At 48.1% G+C, this 12,553-nt stretch overlaps 1 pseudogene across 1 annotated transcript in view; it reads left to right on the top strand.

Annotated features, from left to right (window-relative positions):
* LOC309643924 (beta-1,4 N-acetylgalactosaminyltransferase 2 pseudogene) overlaps nt 1-11,808 on the top strand; it is a 30,237-nt pseudogene extending 18,429 nt beyond the window's left edge. Inside the window, exon 3 of the transcript in view lies at nt 8,947-11,808. The product of the transcript in view is annotated as a beta-1,4 N-acetylgalactosaminyltransferase 2 pseudogene (transcript). The remainder of the gene's footprint in view (nt 1-8,946) is intronic.
* Nucleotides 11,809-12,553: the final 745 nt, after the last annotated feature.

The raw sequence follows: 12,553 nt of genomic DNA, 5'->3' as shown, positions 1-12,553 counted from the left end.
CTCATCATACGAGCTTTGTTTACCAAGATGGGTGACACTGCATACTGTCCTAGGATTTGACCTGGACACCCCTTGGGCTGTTTCAGCCCCCAGATGCCTTAGACAGGGCCTCCTATGTTAGCTCTAATCCCTGCATCCCACATACCAGCTCTGCACTGCTCTGCTTCTCTCAGGTGGGTGACCTCAACCCTCCATGAGAAGAATAAATGCTTAAAGTTGGGCAGGAGTTATTGCATCCTAGATCTTTCCCCTCCATTCCTACATGGTGGGCCAAACACTACTTTCATCACCTGCTCTACTCACTCCAGTTTGACAGCAACACAGAGCAAAAGAAACACAGGCAAAATAAACAGACTTGCTAACAGCAATGAGAAGAATGGCAGCACAGAAGATAGTGCCGACGGTGTAAGTTTATGACCCACTCCCAGCATATTCCCTTGGCGGGCCACTCCTCCTCTAGGCTGAAATCGACTCATCTCACCCTCCTTGCCCACACTGCCTGCTTCATTGCTATCTCCTGTGGCTCTTTAGTTTTCTTGATTTTTTTTTTTTTTTTTTGGTGCCATCTCCCAAGTGAGACTGAATTTATGGAGGGGGGATACCATGGTCTAAACCTCCTTGTTCCCTGTATCTCCCATCGCAGAGCAGAAGCTTAATGAAGACTAAAGTAAGGGAGCCCAGGCCACGTGGAAAGGCCGTGCTGGGGGTGTTCAGCTGAGGTCCCAGTTTCCTCCCTTAAGGGAGGAAGCCTCAGAGACTTCTCCTGCCCCAGCCACTGCCTGCCCACAATGGCGTGAGGGACCTGGATGAGAACCGTCTAGCGGAGCCCATTCAACTCCTCGACCCATGGAAATAATAATAATAAGGGATCGTTGTTTAATGCCATTGGGTTGGGGTGGCTTGTTGAGCATTAATAGATACTTAGATCACTGATCACTTAAACAGCTCTTTTGGCTATTTGTATGGTCATGAGAGCCACAAGCCGTGCCCTTTGGAGAGGCCTGAAGTGCCACCACCAGCTGGTGGTGGGCAGTGGCTCCAGGCTGTAGCAGCAGCATCCTGCCCGACCTGCATGCCGGACCTCAGGATTGCCAGAGACCTTGGACTATGGGATTCTTCTGGCTGGCCACCTTGCCTGGGGAGGCGTTGGCTGCCTGGCCCTTGGGGAGCGACCTACCCTTCCTTCTCCAGCAGAGCTGGGAAGATATCCAGGGCCAGCTGTGTGCTTTGGAAAGCTACTTCTCTAGTTCCTCGGCTCTCTCCCCTGTGCAGGAGTATACGATTAACCTCTAGTTTTACATCCTGGAACTCCAAGTACCATATAAGGTTCAATGTTTTTCAGGTGCAAGTTCTTTATTTGGCTTTTTGCAAATGAATACAACAACAAAATTCGAACATGCAGGTCCTCAGGGGGTGAATCTGGGAACCACAAGAGTAAAGGGGTTTCTAGTTACCCTCTGGCTTGTGCTCAAAGCCCTCACTGGGTGAGGGCTGAAGAACAGGTGTGAAGGCCCAGATTATGCAGTGGTCTGGGAATGGAGACTTGGAAGATAGGACTGAGGTTCCCCAGAATTATAGTACATGCTGTTAGCTAGCAAGCAGGTGGTCAGACAGAAAGGAAGGCCAGGGACGGCTGCCATGAAGTTGTGTGATAAGCATGGTACAGTCTTTCAAGGTGTGTTTTCAGCAACTATACTCAGCTGTCAGCCCTGCTATGGACTGAATGTGTGTGTCCCCACCCCTCCAAATTCATGAAGTGAAGCCCTAATTGCCAATGTGATAGTATTTGTAGTTGGGGGATAGTTAGGTTTAGATGAGGTCATGTGGGTGGAGCCCCCATGATGGATTAGTGCCCTTACAAGAAGAAGAAGAGACCAGAGCCCTCTCTGCCATGGGAGGACTCAGCAAGAATGTGGCTGTCTGCAAATCAGAAAGAGGGCCCTCCCCAGACACTGAATCTGTTGGCACTTTGATCTTGAACTTCCCAGCCTCCAGAACTGTGAGAAATGTTTGTTGTTTAAGCCACCCAGTTTATAGTATTTTGTTATAACAGCCTGAGCTGACTAAGCCAAGCCCTAAAACCCTACTTTTAACTTTGTCTCATGGGCCCAGGTGAACCTAAGAGAACATCTCCTCCAGCCTGATCTGCTCACAGGTGAAAGCCCTCGTGACTTGGGGACTTGCTCAAGGTCACAAAGCTGTGTGGAGAATGCCCTCCACAACGTGAGCATCCTACCACAGCAAAGCCTTGGCTTTTAAGTCAGAAAGACATTGGCTTTTACTGGTCACTGTGTCCATCTACACTGAAGAAAGTAGAGAACAGAGTCAATTATCCAGCTAATCCACCAAGCAAACCCCATTGATAAAAGAGGGAATTTCTTGACAGGGATTGGTTCTCTATAGGGATTGGAAATCCCTGGATGTATGCTCAGGATTCCAGGGCACTTTGTAGGAATACAGCCAGACACGTCAATAATCATGCCCCTGTGTAACAGAGTACAGTTCTCTTGTAGCGTTTGAATTCACAACAAGCCCAATTTCAATGGCTTTGCAGACAGAATACTTAAGTTCAAGTTCTGACTCTAATACTACTAACTGTGTGATTTTAGATAAGCTACTTAACCTCTCTGTGCCTCAGTTTTCTCACCTGTAAAATAAATAATAGTAGCGCCTCCCTCATGGGATTGTTGTAAGGATTTTTATTTCACACTCTATCTTAGAGAAGTTCCTGGTTGTTAATTGCAATGCTATTGTTTGTCATTATTTTTATCTGAAACTTTAGTTTTCATTGTAACTAGCCATGGGGAGCTTGTAGCCCACAAAGGTTACACAGTGGTGTGTTTTGTGTTGACAGCATGTTGTTTAATAAAAATTAGAATTTGCATGTGCTTGATGGGGTACCCGCTCTCCACCTTGTCACAGTCTCCACCACTCACATTTCAGACATTTTTGTTACCGGCCAGGTCCCTGTAGACCCTAGGGTTTATAACTTATGGTCTATTAGGAAGGTTAATTGGACAGATTAGGACAGAGCATTCATGGGTGTAAGGGTCTCCGGTAAGGGAGATGAGGTTTGAAGTCAGTGAAGGCATTCTCAGAGTGCACCATTGTAGCGGTCAACCACATTCCCTCTTCTCCTGCTGCTGCACCCATGCGTGTGGTGGAAATGACAGAAGCCAGAAGAGTTTGAAGCAGTGACTGCCCAGAACAGACACTTGTGTGCGCCAATATTTCAGTCCTAGTCTGAAGACTGGAAAAGACCAATGTCCCAGTTCAAACAGAGGGGCAGGAGGAGTGCCCTCTTCCCTAAGAAAAGGTCAGCCTTCCTGTCCTATTCATGCCTTCAACTGATTGGATGAGGCCCACCTACGTTAGGGAGGGCAGTCTGCTTTACTCAGTTTACTGATTCAAATGTTAATCTCATCCAGAGACACCCTCACAGACACACCCAGAATGACGTCTGGCCAAATATCAGGTACACTGTGGCCCAGTCAAGTTGACATGTAAAGTCAACAGTCACACATACCCTCATGGATGCACCCCCGGTTCACAGCTGTACAGTCTGGCCTTGTGGGCAGTGCGTGCTGTGTGGCTTCTTCAGCAGCAGCACTGATCCCTTGGCAGTGTTGGATATTCCTGCTCCTGACAGGGGCCGTGCATTGTGATGCCTGCCCTTTGGGGGCAGTCTTTAGCTCCAGGAGTGGAGTTCTGTGACAGAGGCTTCCCACTGATGAATGGCCCACAGTGAACAATTTCTCTTTGCTGTGGTTTCCTCACAGGATGTTTATCTCCAGATTCTAGTGGGATGGAAGGGCTATTTCAACAGCTGCCACAGTGGCTGGGGAGCAAACAGTCAGGAGGCTGTGGCTTAAAGGTCCTTTGTCTTCATTCGCAGCTCTGAAGCAGGTGCTCTGAACAGCAGGGCATGCATTTTCCTGTCCTCAGACATGTCTGCCTCTACCGTAAGAATTTAGCAGACCCAGCCTTTTAGTTCATGAGGTTTGTCCTCATCTCCGATCCCTCTTTTACACTTAGCTCTTCTGTGTGTGTTTGTTTTGGCCTCTGGCTATTCGAAACCCACTATCTTGAGGGCCCACAAGGCCCGTCACCTCCCATCAAGAGCCTCAGCTCCAAAAGCAGCCTCTTTCCAAACCTACCACATCATGACAGCAGCTCCCCACTAGGTGAAAGTCATCCATTAAAGAAAATTCACATTAAGTAGGAAAAGATAGATAGTCTACCTTACTCATCCTATGGGCCCTTATCATCATACAATGATGCAGTGAAAAGTGGGTCTCCTACTCACCTTATCCCCCATCTCCCAGTTTGTCTAAAGGAACCAGTTTCTTATGTGAACTTCTAGAAGGAGTCTGTGCATATCTAAGCACATATATTATTTTCTTTAAGGACATGGTAGCATTCTGTACAAAAAATTTTGTATCTTTATTTCATATTACTTTCCTTGGAGGTCATTTCATATTAGGACATACAGAACTACCTAAATATATTTATAGCTCTATATTATTATATTGCACTGATGTACTTTGATTTATTTTATTAGTCCTCTATCGATGTACATATCGGTTCGTTTCAATCTTTTGCATTTACAAAAACAATACTGCCATGAATATCACGTATCTCAAATCTGTAGGATAAATACCTAGAAGTGCATTTGCTGGGTCAAAGGTAATTGCCTTTCGAATTTTGATTCCTATTGCCTAACTGTCCTCCATAAAAGCTATGCCATCGCCCCAGCAATGTCTGAGGATGTTGATTCCCCACATTTGTACCAATACAACGTGGTGACAAATTTTTTGACTTTTGCCAGTTTGATAAGTACAGAGTGATATTTCATGGTAGTTGTAATTTGGATTTTTATATTGTGAGTGAGGTTTTGCATCTTTCACATATGTTTGTACGTGTATCTGAATTTCCTTTTCCATGCATGGTCTGTTCATATCTCCTCTCATTTTTCTTTTGTACTATTGCTCTTCTTCTACTGACTTATTTGAATTTATTGGAAGCGGGGGAGGATTTCCCTTCTCCATGCTTTATATTTCCAAGTGAAAGGACATCAGTAAATGTAAATCTTGTCCTCTTTCTGACCCCCTCCCCCCTCACTCACTTCAGCTGTGGGGGAGAGAAGTAAATTATCTGATTGGTAAGTTTGGGAGGAGGAAGTGAACAGGCCTTGCCTCTCTCTCCCTGCCCTTTGGGATCTGCCTGCCTCCAGAACACAGGTGCTCCTGGTGGCCCTTGGCTCTGCAGTCAACTTAGCAACAGAGGCCCTGCCCTTGCCAGGTGAGGCCTGCAAGTTTCCACAGTTGCCTGTGATCTGGGGGCAGATCTGCTTCATCCCAGGGTCTGGTATTAGGAGGCCCATTGTTTGCATACCTAAATTATGTTCTTCAAAACTCTGTGAGTGATAAAGCTGGTTTTGGGGTCCTCATTTACCTATTCCTGTGTCTATTACAAGTTGGTTTGGAATTTTGGTGGGAAAAGGGATACTAGTTATTAGATCTCTCAAACTCCAAAGGAGCTTTTTAAGTCTCAAGGAAATTCATCTTTTACCTGTGATATAAGTTCCAAATATTTTCTTCTAGGTTTTCATTTATCTTTGCTTTTGCTGTTTGGTGTTCGTCTTCTTAATATGGAAATCTAGTCAAAATTGTCGATCTCATATTTTATGGATATTGAGGTTTTGTGACATGCCTAAAAAGGCATTTCCCCCTGATGGATTATAAAATATATTTCCCTGAGTTTCCTTCATCTGCTTTTGTTTTTCACGTTTAATCCTTGTGAGGTCCTTCCTGGGGTGGCAGGCTACCGGGAGCCTGGACTGACTCTGAGAGAATGGGTCTTTGGGAGGTGGCAAAAGGAGGAGGCCCAAGGGGACACCCAGCTCCATGTATGTGCTTGAGGTCAGCACTGTGTGGTGTGCGCAGTTATGGATCAGACAGAGGTCTCCAGAGCAGCCTGAGCACTTCAGCAGCCACGGCGGGAACGAGGAAGAGCCCCAGTAGCCTCCATCCGGGGCCCAGGAAGGGAAGGGGCTTTCTTAGCCCACCCCGCGAGTTGGGTGGCAGCAGGATTAGCGCCCAGGCCTCCTAACCACAAGCTAAGGCCTTGTTTTCTGGACTTGGCGGCCCAAGTCCAGCTTGATTTCAGTTGAACCAGAGAGCTCAGGGGACAGCGTGCCCAGGTCCGAGGCTGATGGGCCCACTTGTCTCCCGAGGTCTGCTGTACGGTCTGGACCTGGCCGAGCTCTGACTCCTGCTCCGGACACCAGGTCTGCTGGGATGACTAGAAAACCAAGGCAGGGCTGCAACCATGGCCTCCAAGAGAAAAGTGGTGATTTGTTTCCTTTCCTTTGGGTAAAATCAACAACAGCCTGCAAACATGGGATCACTTAGAGACCAAAGTCTTCCTGCATCGGGTACTTGTTACTCTGTAAGTTCCTTTCACATGTGATAAAGGAACATGCCTTCGGGGGAGCAGGGCGGGCTGTGTGCTTCTCTCCTCTCAGCCCCTCGTCACTCAACAACCTGAGGACCAGGCTTCTGAGCAGCTCAGTGTCGTCCCACCTGTCTACCAGCAGCCCCTCCCTCCTCCCACCAGCACATCCTTGAATGATGAAAAGATCTCTAATGTTTTGGTTTTCATAAGCATAGTTAAACACTGAGAAGTCCTTTGGTCCTTCTCGGATTCTTTTTAGATGAATTAGGGTGGGTCTGGATGAGTGTGAAGATGCTTTATTATAAGTGTTCATGTGCTGTGCGTATGTTTACATTTTATGTATTAAATCTTGTAATATATCTTCTCCCAGTGATAAGATCAATTCTATGTGTTCTTTGGTGTTGTTTCTTCTTAGCTTTCTTCCCTTCCTGCTCAGAGAGCCCTGAACAGCCTCCACTAGGGCTACCATATACAGTTGTGTAGGTTGTGCACTGCACAACTCCGAGGGGTGCCATTGATTTTACAGTCTGTAAGCTGAAAGACACCCCTGGACTTACGGACTATGGCAGCCCTTTCTCCATCCATTGTGCTCATAATTTACACAGGCAATTCTAATGCCTTTATATAATGAATGACTCATATGCTATATCCCAGAGCCACATGGAAATATTTCTTGGATTACCTGTTCTGGATTATCCATGCTTAATTCTTCCACTAATGTATGTGATCGAGAATTACTCCCACTCTTTTAGTTGAGCTGAATGAAGAGGATAAGGGGAAAATGTCAGATTAGACTGATCCACACTAAGGTGTGAGTGACTAATATGCCACCCAGGCCCTGGATGTATCTGGGAAGGCTATTTCATTTCAGAAAGGGATCTTATTCAGTAAAAGCAAGATTTTGTTTGTAAAAATCACAACTAGGTGGGCAGAGGAGGGAGGAACTTATGTCAGGGTGGGAGCAGATTTGAGGGTAGGACCCTTTAAGGCTCTCTCTTCTGTTGCTCTAGGACCAATCAACTCAGCAGCCTACAGGCTCAGGAGAGCCTTTCTGCAGAGGGCATTCTCAGTATTTCTTCTCTTTGGCAAATCCGCTAGTGTTGTCAGCTTCCTACCTCCTGCTGCAGCAGCAGAATAGGCCTGAGAATTGTTCTTCATGACCTTGACTGCTGGGAGTTGCAGATACGACTTAAAGTCAGCCAATCAAATGCACCCATTCAGAGCCAGAGCAAGGGATGTCAAGGAGCAGGTGCATTTAGAATTCTCTCTGGCCGAGGGGGAAGTGCTTGGGGTTGAGGTTCAGTGCCCTGTGGCAGCAGAACTGAGACGCGAGCATCCAGCCGCATGGTGGCCTGGTCTGGCAGACCCTGACTGGCCATGCTCAGTTCCAGCCTGTTTCCTGATTCTGATTCTCCAGATTTCCTGTGGATTCTGTAGGCTATCTGACATCCATCCCCAAAATCCCATATCTGCTTACCAGAGTCAGGTTCTGTTGTATGCACCATGAATCCTGAGAGAAATCCCCTCTGCTCAAAAAGTCCTGAGGTCTTTTTTTTTTTTAATAAATCTATTTATTTATTTATTATTTTTGGCTGCGTTGGGTCTTCGTTGCTGCGTGCGGGCTTTCTCTAGTTACAGCGAGCGGGCTCTGCTCTTCGTTGCAGTGCACGGGCTTATTGCGGTGGCTTCTTTTGTTGTGGAGCATGGGCTCTAGGTGCGTGGCCTTCAGTAGTTGCAGCACGCGGGCTCAATAGTTGTGGCTCGTGGGTTCTAGAGCGCAGGCTCAGTAATTGTGGCTCACAGGCTTAGTTGCTTCGCGGCATGTGGGATCTTCCCAGACCAGGGCTCGAACCCGTATCCCCTGAACTGGCAGGCGGATTCTTAACCACTGCGCCACCAGGGAAGTCCCAGTCCTGAGGTCTTATTGAAGTCAGAGTGATTCTCTCTGGCGAGCAGTGATGTGCTGATGAACTATCTTTCTAGGAAAAAAAAAGTCCCCGATGTGTGGCATTTGGCATTTGCTGATTTCCATGGTATAAATATTCCCACCACAGTCAGTTTCATAATACCAACCTTTAAACACCTGACTAGCAAGGTTCCTGAATATTTAACAACAGGCTGTCAGGGGGCAGGACGAGACAGCTTCAGCATAGCACGGCCATCAGAATGTGGTCTTTATCGCCAAAGTTTAGGGTTTGCCAGACTCTGAGTAGGTGGTATGTAAGAAGGGCAGTGGTGAGCAGTGGCCAGTCCCCAAACTGGGACAGAGAGCAGAGGCAAGGCCTGGGCTGCTGGCACTCCCTCAGGCCAGGAAGAGCCCCTTTCCTCTACGGGTAGGGGAAGAAACCTTTCTTTGCTTTTAACCTAAACCTTGACTGACTGCTAAACTGATTACTAGGGTGCCAACGGCTGGACAGTCGGCGGGGTGGCCGCCCAGCTCCACCAGCCCGGAATGTGCGAGGCGGCGGGTTTCGGGATGACTTCGTGCAGGTCTCCAGTTTGAAGGACCACATGCTCCCTTCTATGAGGTCACCCTGACAGCTTCTCTGGGGACACTGAACACCCTTGCTGACATCCCAGACAGAGTGGTGCAGGGCGGAGGCCAGAAGCAGCTGACCACTTCGACCAGTAACTGGAAGCTTTTGAATTTCATACTCCAGCATGTGACATACACAAGCACAGAGTACCAGCGCTGCAGGGTGGATGTGATGAGTCTGGAGTCCAATTCCTGAGTGGCCAAGTTTCCAGTGACCATCCGCCTTCCTGTTATGCCCAAGTTATATGACCCTGGACCGGAGAGGAAGCTCAGAGACCTGGTGAGCATTGCCACCAAAACTCTCCTCCGTCCCCACAAGCTCATGACCATGCTCCAGAGCGTTCGTGAGCATTACCCAGACTTGGCCGTGATCGTGGCTGATGACAGCAAGGAGCCCCTGAAAATTAATAACAACCACGTGGAATATTACACCATGCCTTATGGGAAGGGTTGGTTTGCTGGTAGGAACCTGGCCATATCTTAGGTCACCACCAAATACGTTCTCTGGGTGGACGATGACTTTCTCTTCAACGACAAGACCAAGATTGAGGTGCTGGTGGATGTCCTAGAGAAGACGGAACTGGACGTGGTAGGCGTTCAGTGTGCTTGGAAATGTGTTCCAGTTTAAGCTGTTCCTGGAACACAGTGAGAATGGGGGCTGTCTCCACTGGCGGTCAGGATCTTTCCGGCCCCTGGATGGCTTCCCCAGCTGCGTGGTGACCAGTGGTGCTGTCAGCTTCTTCCTGGCCCACACAGAACGGCTCCAAAGAGTTGGCTTTGACCCCTGCCTACAGCAAGTGGCTCACCCAGAGTTCTTTATTGATGGGCTCGGGATCCTGCTTGTGGGGGTCCCGCTCAGATGTGACTGTAGGTCACCAGCCCCATCCTCCAGTGGCGGACCCAGAGCTGACAGCCCTGGCGAAGAGCTACAACGCATACTGGACCAACACCAAAGCTCAGGTCTAGTTCAAGCTGGCTCTCCACTACTTCAAGAACCATCTCCAATGTGCCACATAAAGGTTGTCTGGGCATCGGAAAAGCGCTAGGCTGACTGGTTGCAGGTATCTAAAACAGAGGAACTGGTGGATGGCCTATCAAAATTTGAACTCCTGGGCTTCCCTGGTGGCGCAGTGGTTGAGAATCTGCCTGCGAATGCAGGGGACACGGGTTCGAGCCCTGGTTTGGGAAGATCCCACATGCCGCGGAGCAACTGGGCCCATGAGCCACAATTACTGAGCCTGCGCGTCTGGAGCCTGTGCTCCGCAGCAAGAGAGGCCGCGATAGTGAGAGGCCCGTGCACCGCGATGAAGAGTGACCCCCACTTGCCGCAACTAGAGAGAGCCCTCACACAGAAACGAAGACCCAACACAGCCATAAATAAATAAATAAAATAAAATAAAATAAAATAAAATAAATAAAAACCCAAAGTTAAAAAAAAAAAAAGTTTGAACTCCTGATAAGATGGACAGGGCAGATAGGTCTGGCTCAGGTATTGGAAATATCAATCAAAAGCTAAGGGTCATTAGAAATGGACCAATCACTGATCAGGGCAAGGGAGACTGTATTCATTATTGCTTGTATGATGTCTTACCATTTATGAAGCCTTTGTACATATCGTATCTCACATTATCTCATTTCATCTCACATGAAAGTATATGATGGGTTGGTATCCTCAGTCACAAAGATGGCCACTGGGTTCTTGAGGGTTATTTGCTGGAAATTATATCACAGATCATCTTCAGCATCACTGTCATCCACAAATTTTTTTGGTCCTACCTTGTGGACTCAAATAACGTGAATAACCCAGGGTTCTTGCCTGGAGGAGGTGGCAGCCTGTTTCAGTTCGGTCCACTAGTGGAATCGGATCAGAGGATGAGAGGCGGACCAGGCAGGTGAGGAGGGCTCTGGGGAGTCAGCTCACCTGGAGCCCGGCACATGGATGGGACGCAGGCGGCTGGAGGGATGAGATCACTGGGGGAGTCCATTCACTGCCGGAATACAGGTTTCCCTGGCATCAGACTCCCTATCATAAAGACAGATTCCAGAATGCCTGGGATTGAACTTGGACCCTGTGCTGAGGTACCATGATAAACAGCGTAAGTGCAGTGGCCAAGCCACTAAATTCCAGGGCCTTGAGATCAGTTACTGACCACTCAAGACCCATGTCATCTACAGAGCGGAGCCATCATGATGAGGCAGGCTCTCTCGGTTATCTTGGGAGTCAGCAGATTCTCCCAGTGCTGCACTGGCTCCGCCTTTTTGTTTCTACTCTTTCCTCCTGAAGACGGCCTAGGGTAGTTCAGGATCTCTGAAAATGTGTCTGTGAGATATTAATAAAACTTCATGAAAAATGAAAAAAAAACCTGACTACTAAACTACTTCTGTGACTGGGTCAGCTGGGCCTCAGTTTCTCCATACAAAATATGGGGTGGCACTTGCCATGTTAACATCAGGAAGCTCTTGTGAGAACCAGGTGTTTTGTGTTGTGGGCCAGGATAGTTCAGCTCTGCAAGGACAGCTTAAAACTTCCGGGGTTTTGGCTAAGGGACTGGGTCTCACGGGAGGTTTCTGGCTTTGCATGCTTTGTAGCATCTGCGTGATACATGCCTGGTGTGTGCATCTGTGTCTGTTGTGTATGATGTGGTGAAACTGGGCCCTGGGGACCTCCAGCCCAGTGTGGCTGCAGGCATGTGTCTTGGATTACTGGTGCTCAGCGGGTGAGCAGACGACAGCATCTAGTTTTAGAGAACATGAAGAGGATTTGAATGTTTAATAAGGAAAGGATGGACAAAACATGCTACAAGAAATCCACAAAATGTCACTGGCATCGACAGGCCTGCTCCCTCCAGCTTGTGTTGACAGCATTTGGTAAATATTCTGATTAATCTGTGTCCTCGTGTGACCTAGAAATTCACAATTTGAGTTTAAGTTTGTTCCTGGGACTTCATGTGTTGGCCAGTTGCAGAGAGAAACAAAGAGGACCCTACATGATTTCCTGGCCTCATATCAGAAAATGTGGCCTCATTGGCCTCTAAGAGTCACGGGGCTCTGCATACCAGCCAACGTTGCACTCCTTGGATGTTCCGAAACACCTGTGCTTTCTGCCCTGCCTCGTCCCAGCCAGCCTGACCGTACAGCCTGGAATTAGGGTTCAGTGCGAAACTCCAAATGTCTTGGGCAATGTCACGGCCCTACCCAAGGGCCTGAAGTCCACTCCAGTGCCTGGGCCCTTCTCTCAGAGCCTTCTCTCAACATTGAACTCTGACACATCTGGGGAGATTGGAGGTCCTCAGTAGCAACTTTTTACATTTACAAACCACATTAATCCAAGACTCTATTTCATATCAACTGTTTTCCCGAAAAAGGACTGAAGGTTAGCTCACATTTGCTGGTACCACCAGATGTTTCTGGCACCCATGGCTCAGGCCACCCCCTGGCATCCAGCAGGTCTTAAAGCTGAATGGGAGTGTGGTGATGCCCAAAGGGTTACTCGACCAGCTGTCACCATTTGGCCCCAAGCAGCTGTGTGTAGCTTGCAGGTCAGGAGTCGTCAGGGCCTGA

This window comes from Balaenoptera physalus (genome assembly GCF_965194825.1).
Source record: "Balaenoptera physalus genome assembly, chromosome: 15".
NCBI lineage: Eukaryota > Metazoa > Chordata > Mammalia > Artiodactyla > Balaenopteridae > Balaenoptera > Balaenoptera physalus.
This window is presented reverse-complemented; position numbering and strand designations above follow the sequence as displayed.